This window comes from Oratosquilla oratoria, chromosome 31 (genome assembly GCF_046742065.1).
Source record: "Oratosquilla oratoria isolate Oo_2021 chromosome 31, ASM4674206v1, whole genome shotgun sequence".
NCBI lineage: Eukaryota > Metazoa > Arthropoda > Malacostraca > Stomatopoda > Squillidae > Oratosquilla > Oratosquilla oratoria.
In genome coordinates, this window is record NC_134807.1 from 5,861,801 (window position 1) to 5,879,972 (window position 18,172).

An 18,172-nucleotide genomic window follows, 5' to 3' on the forward strand; every position below is an offset into this window, starting at 1 on the left:
TCCTCTTCCTCTTCCTCTTCCTCTTCATTCTCCTCCTCCCTCTTCCTATTCCTCTTCCTATTCCTCTTCCTCCTCAGTTTCCTTCTCCTACTCCTTTTCTTCCTCCTCCTCTTTCTCGTTTTTATTCACCTTTTTCCTTTTTATTTCGAGTTCTTTGTCTTCCAATCCTCTTCCTCCTTTTTATCGTTCTTCTACTCCTTCACTTCATTCTCTTCCTCGCTTGCCTTTTATTTCTCTTCCTACCCTTCCTCCTCCCCTTCTCTTTTTCCTCCTCTTCCTCTTCCTCTTCTGACTTCTCATTTTCGTTATCATCCTCAACCTTCTCTTCCTCAAACTCCCTCTCCCCTCACTCCCTTTTGCATTTCATCATCCCTCATTTGTTTCCTCTTTTTCTCTTTTTTGGGGGGGTCCTTCGTCTGGACCAAAGCGGCTAGACCTCCCTCCTCTCCCCCCTTCCACCCCTCTTCCACCCCCCCTTCCACCCCCCTTCCGCCCCCCCCCTTCCACTCCTTCCACCATCTTTCTTTTGACCCTCTCCCCTTCACTCTTCACATTTTTCGCACCTTACTCCCTCGTCGTGGTCCTGTGTATTTCGTGTTTTAAAAATACACTTTCCTAACTCCTCTCCACTCTTCTTTTCCTCTCTTTCTCTTCCTTTCCTCTTCCGCTCTTCCCTCTTCCCATCTTTTTTTCTTCCACTGTTGTTCCTGAAAGCTTTTTATTCATCTTTATTTTTCTATCTCTCCTTCTCAGATTTCCTCGTTTCTGTCACTTTCCCTTTCCCTTCTCTTTTTCTTCTCTTTTCCTTCTCCCTCTCTCTTTTACTCTCTTTTACATGACCCTCCCCTTCCTCCCCCTCCTCCTCTCCTGTCCTTCTTCTTCTGTCCTCTCCTCTCACCTCCCCTCCCCTTCCCTCTCCTCCCCTTCTCCCTCTCTCTTTTACTCTCTTTTACATGACCCTCCCCTTCCTCCTCTCTCCTCCTTTCCTGTCCTTTCTCTTCTGTCCTCTCTTCTCCCCTCCCCTTCCCTCTCCTCCCCTTCCCTTCCTTTACCTCCTCTTCCTCTCCTCTCCTCCTCTCCCGCCCTTCCTTTCCTATCCTCTCCTCTCACCTCACCTCCCTTTCTCTCCCTTTCTTCACCTCCTCTTCCTTCCCCTCACTTTTCCTTCCTTCCCTCCACCTCTCCTCCAGTTCCCTCCCCTCCAGCCACCTCCCCTCCTCTTTCCTCCCTTCCTCTCCCTTTCCTTCCCCACCCTTCCCCTCGTACACCTCCCCCCCTTCCATCCCTCTCTTTTTTTATCTCCTCCCCTCCCCTCCTCCCTTCCTCTCCCCTCTTTCCTTACCTCCTCTTCCCTCCCCTATGTCCCTTTCATCTCTCGTCCCTTCCCCTCACCTTCCCTTCCCCTCACCCCCTCCCCTCGTCCTGTTCTCTCCTTGACATCCCTACCCCTTCCCCTTGTCGGGTCGTGATCACTATTGCGACAATAGTCGTATACAAGTAATATCCCTGACGGGTGCTATGCACTACACTCAACTTTCGTAGTTCTTCCTTATTTCTTTTATTTTCTACCATTTACCTCCATTACTAGTCTACTCTCTTTCTCATCTTTTTCTTCACTGTTAATTACGATGTTTCCTTCTCTCTCTCTTTATCTTTCTCATTCACTCTCTTTCTCTCTCTCTCTCCCTCTCCCTCTCTCTCTCTCTCTCTCTCTCTCTCTCTCTCTCTCTCTCTCTCTCTCTCTCTCACACACACACACACACACACACACACACACACACACACACACACAACACACACACACACACACACACACACACACACACACACACACACACACACACACACACACACACATATATATATATATATATATATATATATATATATATACGTATATATATATATATACATATATATATATATATATATGTATATATATATATATATATATATACATATATATATCCCACTTCCTTTCCTTCCCTTGTTGTTCTTTCCTTACCTTGATTTGCCTTTCTCTCCCCTCTCTTCCCACCCTGTCCTTTCTAATCCCTTTCTTCCCATACCCTCCTCACACCTCTCTTTGCCTCTTCCTTTCCCCGTTTCCTCTCCTGTCCTTCCTATTACCTCCCCATTCCCCTTTCTCTTACCCTTAACTCCCTTTTCCCTTCCCTCATTTCCACTCCCCTACCTACCATTTCCCCATCTCCTCTCTCCATTCCTCTCCCCTCTTCGCTTTTCTCCTCCTTCTCTCCTCTCTTCTTTTCCTCTCTCCTCTCTTCTCCTCCTCTCTCTTCTTCTCCCCTCTTCCCCATTTCCACTCCCCTACCTACCCTTTCCCCTCCTCTCTTCTCTCCATTCCTCTTCCCTCTTCGCTTTTCTCCTCCTTCTCTCCTCTCTCCTCCTCCTTCCTCCTCTTCTCCCCTCTTCCTCTTTTCTCACCTCCCCACCCCTCTCCTGTTCCTTACATATCTTCTCTCTTTCCTTCGCCCCCCTCTTTATCCTCTTCCCTCTTCGCTTTTCTCCTCCTTCTCTCCTCTCTCCTCCTCCTTCCTCCTCTTCTCCCCTTTTCCTCTTTTCTCACCTCACCACCCCTCTCCTTTTCCTTACATATCTTCTCTCTTTCCTTCGCCCCCCTCTTTATCCTCTTCCCTCTTCGCTTTTCTCCTCCTTCTCTCCTCTCTCCTCCTCCTCTCTCCTCTTCTCCCCTCTTCCTCTTTTCTCACCTCCCCACCCTTTCTTCTTCCTTACGTATCTTCTCTCTTTCCTTCTCCCCCTCTTTATCCTCTTCCTTCACGTTCCCCTACTCATTTCCCTTAGTCTCCCTAACCTAATAATTTCTCTCCTCTTCTCTCTTCCCTTCTATACTCCCCACTCCATTCTCTTATTGTTCCTATTCTGATTTCCTCCAAATTCCTTCTCTTTTGCCCTATAACTTTCCTTCCCTCTTCTCACTTCCTCTTCCGTCCCTTCCCTTTCCTTTCCTTTCCTTTCGACCCTGCGTTTACCTTTCCTTAATTATTCATTAGTTCCTCTTCCGTTCTTACTCTTCCATTCTCTTCTTCCCATTTTTATTTCCACCCTCCCATATCTTTTCCAACCCACCTCAACCCTCCCCAACCCTTCCCATATCTCCCCAAACCTCCCCAATCCTTACCCCATTCCTCCCCAACCCTTCCCCAACCCTTTCCCAGCCCTCCCCAACCCTCCTCAACCCTTTCCCATTCCTCCCCAAACATCCCCAATCTTCCCCACCCTCCCAAACACTCCCCATCCCTTCCCAATTCTTCCCCAACCCTCCTCAATCCTTCCCCATCCCTCCCCAAACCTCCCCAACTCTCCCAAATCTCCCCATCTTTCCTCAAACCTCCCAACCCTCCCAAATCTCCCCATTCCTCCCCAAACATCCTCAACAATCTCCAACATTCTCCAACCTTCCCCAACCCTTCCCAACCCTTCCCAACCCTTCCCCAACCCTTCCCAACCCTTCCCCAACACTCCCCAACCCTTCCCCCAAACCTCCCCAACCCTTCCCCCAAACCTCCCCAACCCTTCCCCAACCCTCCCCAACCCTTCCCCAACCCTTTCCCATCCCTCCCCAACCCTTCGCCAACCCTTCCCCAACCCTTCCCCAACCCTCCCCATCCCTCCCCATCCCTCCTCAACCCTTCCCCAACCCTTCCCCAACCCTTTCCCATCCCTCCCCAACCCTTTCCCATCCCTCCCCAACCCTTTCCCAACCCTTCCCCAACCCTTCCCCAACCCTTCCCAAACCCTTCCTCAACCCTTATCCAACCCTTCCCCATCCCTCCCCAACCTTTCCCCAACCCTCCCAACCCCCCAACCCTATGCAACCCCCCAACCCTTCCCCATCCCTCCCCAACCCTTCCCCATCCCTCCCCAACCCTTCCCCATCCCTTCCCAACCCTCCCCAACCCTATGCAATCATGCCCATTCTTTATCACCCCACCTCTTTCCCAATCACTCGCATAATGCGGACTGCAACAATACCCCAATATCTGATCGTCGCAGGTTTACGCTTTTTCGCTGAATTTGGTCACTAGAGGAAACATGATTTCCAGGCCTCTGGCTGGAAGCGAAAATGAAAATGGCTCGTGTTGCCCTTCACACTCAGCAGAGACCCATTGGGGTGCCAGCGAGCCGGGGCATTTCCTATGCCGGAGAACAGAACGGAGGGGGACGCTCTGGTATGACGTCACATTCGTTGTGTAACTGGAGGAATTAGACCCGAGGACAGTAGGTTTGTGTTCGTGTCCGGTCTATAGCCTTAATCACCAGCCAGTAAAGGAAAAGAATGTTCTAGCCTTAATCTCCAGCCAGTAAAGGACAAGAATGTTCTAGCCTTAATATCCAGCCAGTAAAGAACAAAAATGTTCTAGCCTTAATCTCGAGCCAGTAAAGAACAAAAATGTTCTACCCTTAATCACCAGCCAGTAAAGGACAAGAATGTTCTAGCCCTAATCACCAGCCAGTAAAGGACAAGAATGTTCTAGCCTTAATCTCCAGCCAGTAAAGAACAAAAATGTTCTAGACTTAATCACTAGCCAGTAAAGAACAAGAATGTTCTAGCCTTAATCTCCAGCCAGTAAAGAACAAAAATGTTCTAGCCTTAATCACCAGCCAGTAAAGAACAAAAATGTTCTAGCCTTAATCACCAGCCAGTAAAGAACAAGAATGTTCTAGCCTTAATCACCAGCCAGTAAAGAACAAAAATGTTCTAGCCTTAATCACCAGCCAGTAAAGAACAAGAATGTTCTAGACTTAATCACCAGTCAGTAATTAACAAAAATATTCTGTGGTTACAAGCCATTTTCGAGATTCTAATTATCATATAACTAGGAAACTATGAGCGTACGATATCTACATAACTACTATCCTTCATAGAGTAGAGTATACCCACACACCTAAACAAGATCCTCATGTAAATATTGAAATATCTACTAACAGATGTATTGGTTGATAAAGAATCATATCAAGATATAATCAATCCTATAATGTATAGAAGATAGTCTTAGAGATAAAGATAATTGTCTGGCAACGGCCATAATACAAGTTCAAAGTCGTATTTCCCTATCATGTTTCGACATTGGTTATATGTGGTTCCCATTATGTTAAATCTGAGTAAGGAATGTTTTCCTACTCCAAGATTCTTGATTATATAGGAGTTTGATAATATGTGGAATAAAAGTATTTCAAGTAAAGGTATTATGATTGATATTTCCAGGGTTTGTATGTAGACTTCATGAGTCAAAGAGCATCATTTTTTCCCCTTCTTTTTTATTAAATAACATAGTCATTAATCTGTAACATTGAAATTAGACTTCTGTATACATATCCAGTTAACAGAACCTCTAGATCGAAAAAGGTCTCGATTGATTGAGATTCTGTTTCGTTCTAGGTTTGTTCTTCATTCGAATAAGATTATCTGGTCATTATAGTAAGATTTCACCGACCAAGTGTTCTCCAAGCTGAGTAAAATTGTCTGATGTTAATTAAAAGAAAATATTCTAATTGACCTTATTTTGTCTTTTGCCTGGCAGAGTATGACTTACAATTGTTACTTCTAATTCTTTATCTAATGCTGATAAAAGAGTGTATTGCTGAAATGTAATTTATGAGGTGCTGTTTATCGAAATGAGCCAGAGGACCGAGCCATTGGCATTTTTAATGAAAAAAAGAACACAAAAAAACAAACAAGCAAACAAACAAACATACATACAAATAACCAAACAAACAAAAACAAACAAACAAAAGTAAATAAAAAAGAATTGAAAAAAAGTCAACGAAAGATGAGAGTCGTAATGCCATAGTGCTTTCACATGACAGCAGGTACATTTTCAGAGTGCATGGAGTCAAAGCGAAGGAGACTGACATAAAAGATTCAAGAGAAAAGTTCGGAATTGTATTTGGAGAACGAGGTCATGACGAAGTCGTGACGTCGTATGTCGTCACAGGAAGGAAACAGGAAAAAGCGAATACTTACCTATAATGAAACAGATCAACAATAACAAGCTCTGCCTCGAGTTTCACTGAAACGGAGGCTCACATTATCTAGCAAAAGTCTTCGGTCCTTCCCATAGATCTCTCTAGGATGTAAATTTGATTGTTATTATAAACTTATGTAGCTCTGTTTCTATGTCACCGGATACTAGGGAGAAAAGAAGAGCTGTCAGTTCTCTTTATGTGAAAAAAATGGAGAAAATTTATCTGAACTGAGAGAAAACAAAATCTAAAATCAATCTTGAGATCGACAGTCATGTACCTGTGACTGTTAGGGCAGGTAGCAGTCACTCCTGTGAATAAAAAGAATTGCGAATTTGAGCCCACAACTTAGCTAATGTGATACCAGAACCCTTCTAATTACGCCATCAGTGCTCACAATGCTAGTCTAGGATTAAATCCTGAGAAGGAATACAAAAGATGTAAAATAAAAGAAACGGAAGTTGGAAGCGGACTGATTCCCTATCACTGCATCACTGTCATCTCGCTTGTTTCGTTTGTCTCTCTCTGTCAGTACTCAACTCCGATCCGGGCAAGTCAAGCTTACAGCTGCTATTTGCCGGGACAGCGGCAGCCAACTAGAGCTGCCATACCGCCACGCACTACACAACCTTTCGTTTCATAAGTCGTGATTTCTACCTCCCCTACCTATTCCGGCACCTTTTTTCCTCTATTCTCTCATTATTTCCTGACATTATAGTTTTTTGTTGTAAGCTTAATTTCCATGAACCACTACGTGTGTGCGTGTGTATGTGTGTGCTATTGTGTGTGTAATGTATGCATATGTGTGTATGTGTCTGTGTGTGTGTGTGTGTGTGTGTGTGTGTGTGTGTGTGTGTGTGTGTGTGTGTGTGTGTGTGTGTGTGTGTGTGTGTGTGTGTGTGTGTGTGTGTGTGTGTGTGTGTGTGTGTGTGTATGTATGTGTGTGTGTGTGTATGTGTGTTTGTGTGTGTGTTTTCTGTGACTTCACATGCTTGTGTGAGTTCTGTTTAATTTGATGTGTCCATGATATAAAATAAGAAGGAAAAAGTGAACGTTATTATGACCAGTATAGTGTATTCGTAAGAACATATTAGAAAATGGTGCCTGGAATGAACAGATACATACATAAGCTTTGGGTCAATAGAAAATTGTTTAGTGAAATTACAGATGCAAAGCAACTAAGCTGAAGAAATTAGTGAATAAGAAAAGAATCGTTCTTACACACGAGTGAAAAAATTAAAGTGTCATGGCTACAGAACCACATCGTCTTTCTTCACCTGCCTGCACATAGATTCTCCTCTTCCACGTCTACTGCATAGCACCTTCTTCATCTCCTGCTTCTGGACAACATACGCCGTTTGGGTGACGTATTCCTCTTCCTCAATGATTTCAGTTTTCCTTTTGCAATTTTTTTTGTCAAATAATTTGTTGTTTCTCTGAGAAAACAAATGTGTGTCACCATATCGAACATATAGGGTGTCTTATTGTGTTCGGGGTTTTCAGCGGAAACTCTGTCATTCGGGTTCGAGTTTCGAAACTTTGTTTTATGATTGTATTGTTTTTTTTCAATATGTTATAATGAATATTAGGAAAACCCTATTACAGTTTAATATATATATATATATAAAACAAAGGTCAATAATGTATTTCTGTCAAATAATGGTGTATTTTTTCATTCTTCAATTTATTTGTAGAGATCACAGATATTTATTCATGCATAAGGATATGCATTGCTTATATTTGTCAATTGCAGAGGTACACTTAAGATAAACATAATGTGACTGAGTATCATGTCGCTATATATGTGATTTTTTTCTCAATAATGTAAAAATCCGAAGTCCTTTGGCACACAGCGCCATTAATGAAAACAGAACCGGTGAAATACTTCAAAATGTACAATATTGACAAGGTTTAACATTGTATGTGGCTTGTACCAGGGAGCATCCGCAAAAGGTTTTGGTCTTTCGCAAGCACCCAGCTCGAAGACGGGGCTTTGTGTTGAAAGATGGATGGAGGCCAAGTGAAGGAGAAGAGATGGAGTGTTGGTGGGGGAGAAGAAGTGTGGGAGGAAGAAGTGTACGTGGGTTATCCGCTCTATCTCGACCGTAACTTACAGGAAGAGGAGTATGATCACTGAAGAAAGTACCTCTGTCTTTCACGATCAGTTTTAGTGCAAATCTTCTGAAACGAAAAACATCCCTATTTAGTCTCTAACATTGATATGTGTCTATTGTTACCTATTAAAGAATGTTCACCTACCAACACCCAGACATACCTGATATTAAATGTACAACCAATGAAACAATTGTTTACTCCTTGACGATCAATATGAAATACATATCTTTCAAGATTTCGTTTACTCTCATATCAGTCGAATTGGATAATCTGTCACCAACTTTACTGATTTATGAATTATGCAGATAAATTTGTGTACATATTTCATATTAAGTTTATCAAAGAATTTTTTCTAACATGGTCATACATTTTCAAGATTTGTTTTAACAGAATTGGTAATGGTCATGTCTGTATTATCGAGTTCTGGTTTTTCTTTATTATCTAATAAAAAGTCCTGGTCCTCATTGCCCAAAACGTAACATTATAGACACAAAAAACTATCTTACTAGAAACCAGGAGTATGATTAGATAATTAAAAACTCCTCCTGTCGAACAGATATGTTAATTTAGACACAAAATTAATATTTGGCTTTCTTCAATATTTTACTTCTAGTTGTGGTTAACACGCTAGGAGAATATTAGTTGGTTTACCGAAGGAATACTGCAATCGACAGATCGCTTTACCTAAACCCCTCCAACAAGGTGACGTGCTTTTATATACTCTTTTGGCTAAGAGGAGGCAATTTTGTGCGCTGGGTTGGAAGGCTCTTCATCCTGAATGTCTCCATCGATTAAGGTGTCCTTCCTGTAAGAGTTCATTCCGTTAGGTGCATAAATTTCGCCCGTCCGCAGCCACAACAGGGTCCATAGAACACTTCATGAATTTGAGAGGGATGGCAATATATCAACCAAAGATAGTGATATCATATAAACATGAATAACAACGCAGATATGGCGTCTATAGAACGTACATACTTACGGTATGCATCGTTATTTCATATATTACAATTACCTACGTATTAAAAATATATGTGGAAGTCTACGGAAATACAATTCTTGTTTTATTTACAAAATAATCTTTACCAATTTCTATGGAATGTTCTACATATAGTGGATATCACAAACACATATATGTACCATCGTATGCATGTGTATTTGTGTTAGTAAGCTTATTTTTGTATATTCATGATTCTGTGTGGGCATTTGGGTATGTATGTGCACGACCATATGTATTCTATATACCTCCTTCCATTTGTTTACATTTTTATATCAGTGGCGACCACGAGGGATATAGCCTAGCAAGCATATGTACATATTGGCTAAATTAATATATTTTAATAAATTCATATTATATGCATTTTTTCACAATTGCTTCTCTCCTTTGTCATCGTACGTGGCAAGCCGTGTATCACCTGTGACTGCCGGCATTGAGACACAGCAAATGAAAGAGTAATTTTTTTCTTGGTCCATTCACCCCAGTCTGGTCTGATTGACGAACGGACAATGATCCTCGGATTGGTCTCGTGATGGAGTGCCAGGTCATGACCTTTTCTCTCCCGGCGAAGGAAGTCTTCCCACACTACCATTAGGTTGATATGTAGGACGGATCGTTCCATCCTTGGTCAAGTTTAATAATCTTATTGGCTTACTCTAAAATTAAATTGAGTATCACATTTATTCATCCATGCATGTTAGTATACAGAATCGTGTTTGGCAAATTTCATGATAAACTTACTTTATTAAGGTACATACATACATACATACATACATACATACATACATACATACATACATACATACATACATACATACATACATACATACATATACCACAGGCACTTTTCGCCCTTATAAGGGAAGTAGCTTCATAAATCTTAGAGTGAAGATGTATACATATATATATATATGTATATATATATATATATATATATATATATATATATATATATATATATATATATATATACAGTATAAGACAAGTTCAGACAAAGTACTAATATAAATAAAATAAAATCTTTTGGTAAAGTCTTGCAAATTATGAAGTAACTCATTACAAGAACTATATATACATAAATATTTTGGCAAAACTCGGGAAAATATGATGATTGATAATTTTGTACCCTACCCCAATTTGGAAGGTTGGGTAAACATAATATAAAAAAATTGTGATCTTTAAAGGATTATACATTCCAATCTACTAAGAGAAAACATCAAAGGGTATTCAAAGTAGCTTTTCCTAATTTTAATTATTATTTTCAACATCTCATAACAATTCCATTGTCACAAAAACACAAAATATCTCTATGTATATATATGTATATATATATACATATATATATATATATATATATATATACATATATATATATATATATATATATATATATATATATATATATATATATATATGAGGATAATCTCAATAGCGACGGAATCATTTGAATTTTGTGATCAGACTTATGTATGTAGGTTAGATCGTGTTGAATAGAATACCAAACGACATATGAATGGCTATTATCTCCTAGACGTCACATAATCACACTAATAACCACTAGGGAGGGGTGCATAAAGTATCAATGAAAACTTGATGACATGTATAGGAAGGGCATACAAACTTATACACTTATCCATGATAGTTCATGTGTTACGGGGTGGATAAGGAAAACCTGGCTGGAACTAAGTCTAGTAATATAGAGGAAATGTCTGGTGAGATGCAGTGGAATACATACATATACCAAAGGCTTTTTTCCTTCTTACATGGAAGGTAGCCAAAAGACAAAGGCATAGAAACCACTCCCACCCATTTCATCCCCAACATACTCCTCTCCCCTCCAACCTCTCCCCTCCCTCTTATCTCGGCACCTCCTGGATGACGGGTCATCCCTGCATCTTGTCCACTGCCCTGGGTCGGAAGCAGTGTCGCAAGACACAGCACATCCACAGCAAGGCCGCTTCATTAATTCGGCGACGCCCCCCTCTCCGTCCCCTCATGCAGAAAAGGAAAAGACCGGGAGAAATCCCTTTGGGCTGTGAAATAATGTTTTAAAAAATAGCGAGTTGGGTGAGATTATTCTGATTGGTAAGGAGTATGAGATCTTGAGCAGGAAAGAAGGGATCCTCTGTTGGGTAGCTGAACAGGGATAGAAGGGTTTTCCTGATTAATTAAGACTGTTTCAGCCATCATCATGATCATCATGATCACCATAGTCATCGTTGTCTTCGTCGCCGTCGTCGACATCGTCGTCGTCGTCATCATCATCATCATCATCATCATCATCATCATCATCATCATCATCATCATCATCATCATCATCATCATCATCATCATCATCATCATCATCATCATCATCACCATCATCATCATTATCATCATCATCACCGTCGTCGTCATCGTCGTCAACATCATCATGGTCGTCATCATCATCATCATCATCATCATCATCATCATCATCATCATCATCATCATCATCATCATCATCATCATCATCATCATCATCATCATCATCACCATCATCATCGCCATCACCATAACATCCAACATTCCTATCCTCGCCGTCATTACCACCTCTACCATTGCCATCGTCGTCATCAATATCCATTAATATCTGATTTAGATATTTATTGCTACTCTCATCGTTGTTATGAATTTCAGAACTTGTGCATATCTTCCTAATTGATCTAGTTCTTTTTCCTGATATCCTTTACATCATTATTTTCATCTTTACTAACGCTATCAATACGGTTATTAATATTTTGATTCTCTCTTTGTGTCTATGGTCCGGGTTAAGCTGGCAGGCACCAGACAGGAAGGTAATTGATTACTCCCTTATCGACTGTGGAGTCTCCGGCCAGCTACGTCTTGTACCTCGTTGTCCACCACAATGCCACCAATCACACCACCGACCATTCATCTCTGCCCAAGGGGTTCCACTGCCACAACAACGAGACCAGTGCCTGCTGTTGCCAACGCGGTGTCGTTGCCAAGGCTGTGAACATGACCGCCATTACGACCAACTATTGCTATCACCAATATCACACACGCCTTTCCATGCAACTTGGTTTCTTTCTCATAATGGTTGGGCTCCTTATATTTGTTTAGGATTTTTTTTTTTCTAAATTTTCTCATTTTCTTTTTTATTTCTTTTTCTACCCTTGCCCCTCCTCTTCCTGTCGCTGTTTTTTTCTCTTCTTTCCCTTTTTCTTCTTCATCTTGTGTTCTTTCTCCTTCTGCCAGGAGGTTACTAATCACAGGCGACCGAAAGGCTGCTTAGATTTCTGTTTAATATACTTTTACACATATTTCGGCTTCCTCTAAGGACTTTGTATATGATGCACATTTTCTCACACTTCGAAACATGCATTGTTTAAAATTGATTTATTATTTACTATTTACCTGTTTGTTTATCATTTAACTATACCTATTCATTTATTTATTTTATTTATTATTATTTATATTATTATACTTTTTATCTTTTTCTTTTGTCATTATTATATTTTTTTTGCATCCAGCCTAGTTATGGACAAAAAGGTCTCCTGTCGGCATGCTCCGTCTTTGTTATCCTTTGTGATCCTTTGTTAAACGTGTTCCTTACGTGAATTCCCTTCATAAGATTTGTCCATACGCGCATGTACTTTAACTCTAACTCTACTCTATCTGGCTATTTCTTTCACTCGAACAAAACTCGTCGACAGCCGAGGTCGGCAACAAAAGACTGCAAGTTAACAGTGTCCGACAGAACGTGGCTTACGACAACTCGCTGCGTTCATCATAATGGCCCACCACTGCGACAGAGACCATTGCCGCAAGCTTTATAACAAAGTGCCGCAACTTTTATTCCTCCCCCTTTTCTTAACCTTTTATTATCCAAGGTTGTCCTATAGCTGACTTAAACCCGCTATCTTGGCTAATGTCCTGTATGTAGGTGAATTTGTTCCTTTGGATAAGGAGGAGCTGATATATATTCCATCAAGATATTTTCTATCACCTTTTTGCCCTAGTGTCATTAGCTATCCTTCCAGTAAAGGAATTAATCTTTTTAAGACGTAAGATCTACAAATATTCTAGTTCTATCCAGCGACATGTTACTGATTTGCCGTAGTGGTGATGACATTCATTGATTTAGTTCTGACTCCAATTCTTAGCTAGATAGACCACATCAACAGATTAAATCAAAGTTTGTATAGTATATTAATGTAATGCACAGTATTAATACTCCTACTTTTGGGCTTGTTTTTCATGACAATATCCTACGTGTGTGTGTTGGTCCAGGTCCAGTCTCCTCTTTTCCAACACAACAGCACAACTGGGTTCTCCTTGCCGTCACTCACCCTCCCCTCTCCGCTCCCCTCCCAATTCTCCTCGCCAGAATGGTTGCGTAAAACGCCCTCTCCCTTCGTCTCCTTTCGTCTGGCAGCGTCTCAAGCTCTACTGGCTGCCGCTGCCTGGATGTGCTGCTCTTTGCATGCCGATAGTAGCGCTGCTGTCTCGGCGTAGCCCCGGCTCAACAGCAGGGCATAAACAATGCTGTTACGTGTCCGCAGTGGCCCCTCCGTCAGCTCTCTGAGTTGTCAGTTTCGCCTTTATTACGTTCTTCTTTGCATAGCCAACGACGTGATTTTCTATTTGACACATTTCGTTTATCCTCAACTAGCGATGACTGCCACTTGCCCTGTGGTTTGATGATTGACGGAATTAGACACAATTAAGCTCCTCATGATATAGAAAAAATATCGTCCATGACATTTTGAAGCTTCTGAAGGGATCACTAGATGTTTTTTACAATAATCAAAATTGCCTTCCATACAATGTTGAAGTGATACGCTGAACATTTGCAATACTTTAACGCATTGTATAGCTTTTGTTATGGCGAATGAGAACGATTTCATCACAAAAGAATCGACAGTGAATTCCATGGAATGTTGAAGTGATACACTTAACATTTTCAATACTTTAACTCATTGTATAGCTTTTGTTATGGCGAATGAGAACGATTTCATCACAAAAGAGGGTTAAGATTTAAGATAAGGTCTTGCGACAGCAGTTGCATGAGGGTCAGGAATCGCTTTTGCAACATGCCCCAGAGCTTGCTGCTGCTGCTGCTGCTGCTGCTGCTGCTGCTGCTGCTGCTGCTGCTGCTGCTGCTGCTGCTGCTGCTGCTGCTGCTGCTGGGTTTAAGATATGCACCACGCTTCGACGCTTTCCAGAGGCTTGAGATAAACGTCGCACTTCAGTTTTTGCTGAAGGGCTCAGATAAAGTTTGGAAATGCATTCATCTCACTCTAGAGGGTAGCGATAATGTCCGTCAAAGGAAGGCGTCAACACGTTCAACATTCATCTCTTGTTAAAGAGCTGAGATAATGTCCATCTATGAGAACGTCCAGCACATTAGACATTCTTTTGTTCGAGAATAGTGAAAATGTCCAGCCTAATACGCGTCCACACTTGCATGTCGCCAGGAAGCTTCAAATATGATAGGGCATTAGAAAATTATGACTTTGCCTGTCATAACTGTAAACACTACTCTAAACCCCCAAAAATTCCGTCGTATTTTTTTTCAAATGTTCATAACACGTGTGGAATCTCCATGTGATAATAATAAAAATAAGAGTGCTTTTTGTTTCACTAAATTTGATACATTTAGCACTTTATCAGATTTTAATTTTCATTGAATGTGAAATATGATATTTCCCGAATGGTTGTCAAGGAAATTTGACAGTGAAGAGGAAATTGAAGACGACAGTTAAGAAATCAAGACAGTTAGAAATGGGAACTACTGAAAAAATAGTTACATTAGAGATGCAAAAGCTATCAGGAAACTTGTACATTCAAATAAATGTACGCGCAATATTAAGATCGATATTTCTTGTTCCGTTTTTGTAAACAAAACACCTCAGAGCGTATAATTTGAATCATGTGATGCGCTGAGTGGAAATTTACTTACATCTGTAAATATAACCAATGACAATATTAGATGTATAGAATAAGAATAATTATAAAGATAAAAACAGGGCTCGCTGGTTGACATACAAATTTTTTAAAGAAAACATTGATAAATAAGCTACTATCTCATTAGAAATTATAGAAAAAATATATCACGTTTGGGATTACCTAGAGGATAAAAGATAGCAGAAGTGGCACCTATGTTCAGAAAGGGTGATCAACATAAGTTATAGATCGATAGATGAGATGTCATCAAACGTGACATAGAAAGCAACTGTCTAATAAATGACAACCAGCATGGTTTCTGGTGTAAAATGTCTTTCATGACCAGCCCTCTGGATTTCTAAAAAAAAAAAAAAAAAAAAAAAAAAAGTAGCGTAGTCTTAACATATTTAGACTTAGAAAAAGGTTTTGATACTGACCAGCACAAAAGATCACTAACTAAACCCACATGGCATAGAATAATTTCTAGCTGTATTAGAAACTGGATGAACAATCGTAATCTGCAAATTATTCTTAATGTTAAAAGTTCTATATGGAAAGCTATTACGAGTTGAGTTCCTCAGGGTTCAGTTATAGGGCCATTTCTGTTCGTAGTATATAGAAGTGTCATTTACTGTGGATCGTATGATTATCTCCAGATTCGTTGATGATACTAATCTGTGCGTAATAGCGAAAGATTACTCGCATTACTTAAATCCTCACAGAAGATCAGACAAATGAAATCAATGGTCTCATAAGTAACTGGTCACATTTAATCCAAGTGAGTGTAGTTATGCATACAGGTAAAATATTGAAAAAATATAATAAGAAATATGTGAAAAACCTTTAAGCATTATAGAAAATGAAAAGGTTCTCGGTGTATCAGTAACAACGTTAAATAAAATCATCTAAGCACTATATTTCTACATAAGAGCATACAAATAGGATACTGATACAGCGAGATTCTTTTCATTCTCTATATTAGTAGACTGATCTGAAAGGGCTATTGATCGATAAAGATTTCATAAGACCCAAGTTCAGCTTTCAGCGCATAAAACCGCCTGTGATTTGCCGTGTCTAATTCAAAGAAACTCACTGCATTGAAAGAGATCTAGTTTTCATTCGTTTGTTTTGTCTTATACATAAGCAAAACCTATTCTGTTCAAACCAATAGCACTATCCGCTTCTATGAATGATACAGAGAGGGTGTCACAGATGTGATTAAGATAACCTGGTGTTGCTTAGCAAGAAAACGTTAACCAAGACAGTATATAACCTTTTGATACCAGGTAGACATTACCAAAAGAAAGAATAGAATAAGCAAGTGGCAAATAGTATATGATAGGCAAAATCTTAATATGTGAGATATAAAAGCATCGTGGAAAGCATCAGAAAATGACCGATTCTTCAGTGAATCTTAGAGCAGATAAGCATTTGAGATCTCCTCAATGAGCTTAGGGCAAAGTGCTCCTCGTTGTAAAATACGTGCAGGAAAATTTCACGGGTGGAGGAAGAATCGCAATATACTAAGGTTAATGTTTTATGCGAATTCCATGTGTAGAAGATGGCGTACGCTTAAGCAAAAAAAAAAAAAAAAAAAAAGAAAAAAATTAGTATAGATAATTTAGTCATAGAGGTTTTTACATGACTCAAATTTCATAGCAATATTATTTTGATGATAAGCTTATCCATGTGGGAGTTGTACTAAGGGCATGTAAATAATGAGTTTAAATGCTTAAATTATTAACAAAATAATAACAGTACTTTGTGCTCATATGATAGGTGCTTGAAATATTACATGTGAAGTATTGTATATGTTTCCACTGAATCAAAATAGCTGGCATTTAATGTACTTTTATTTCCGTTGACAAATATCCTTTAAAAAACAAAAATAAAAAAGAAGCTCTATTTGTTAGGATAATGACATAAAACATTGCTGTAATGCCAATGGCCTACATACAGTCAAAATGGCAGATGAAGAAAGAATATCTATTTGGAAGACTTATTTCTTCTTCCTTACCTTTTCCCTATTACAATGTGACTGTCTTTGAGATCGTCGTAACCCCTAATGTATGTATTAAAGTTTCGTTCTATAGGTTCTGCGTGAAATTAGGTTTTACAGAGGGGGAGAAGTTGGAGTGGAATTTGCATAAATTTAGGCCTCAGGGGGATTTTTTTCTGAATCATTGCAGCCCTGGACAAGTCCTGCCACAACATGTGATTCTTCAATTTGTTTTCATGTAATAGAAGGTTTCAATTCTGCAAATGTGAATGACAGTAATGCCATTTTTGTCTCTTACTAAGATTCTGTTTGCCCAAATCCTGCACGTTTTGTTAGAAATCAGTAAAAAACGTGAAGGTTACTCTCATCCTTGCTCTAAATGGAAACGATAGCCAGAAAAAAAAATGTCCTTCTTCCCCCTATTCTTTCTCTTCATACTCATTATTTTCCTTTTCCTACTTCTCTTTCTTCCCCTATTCTTCCTTCTTCTCCCCTTTTCCATCCTCCTCAGATATGGGCAAGATAGTATATAAATACATATATACAGTATATATATATGTATATATATATATATATATATATATATATATATATATATATATATTAACAATCACAATGCACTTTAATTCTAACCCATCAAAGGCCAGCATGATGAAAGTGAAATGTGGTACTGCCCAGGACTCGAACCCGGCATCCTCATGACAAGTATATATATATATATATATATATATATATATATATATATATATATATATAATGTACATATGCAAATACATATAAATATATATTGGTATATTTATTATATACAGTATATAAATATATATATATATATATATATAATATATATATGTATGTATGTATGTATGTATGTATGTATGTATAAACCACATTAACAACTTATCATAACGCCACTAAAGAAAAATCTGAATATTCGCCCCAAAAGCTATCTACAGAGAAATTATCCTTTCTAAAAAAAAATCGAGAAAAAAAAATCCCAGGGTTATACAATTTATTTTCCTCAGTCAGAAGTAAGATTTTATCGCTTGTTTTTCTCGTGATTGAACGTAGTCTTCACTCTTATCGTGACGACTCTAAAGTATCAAAACACCTTCGAATGGTCTTGGCAA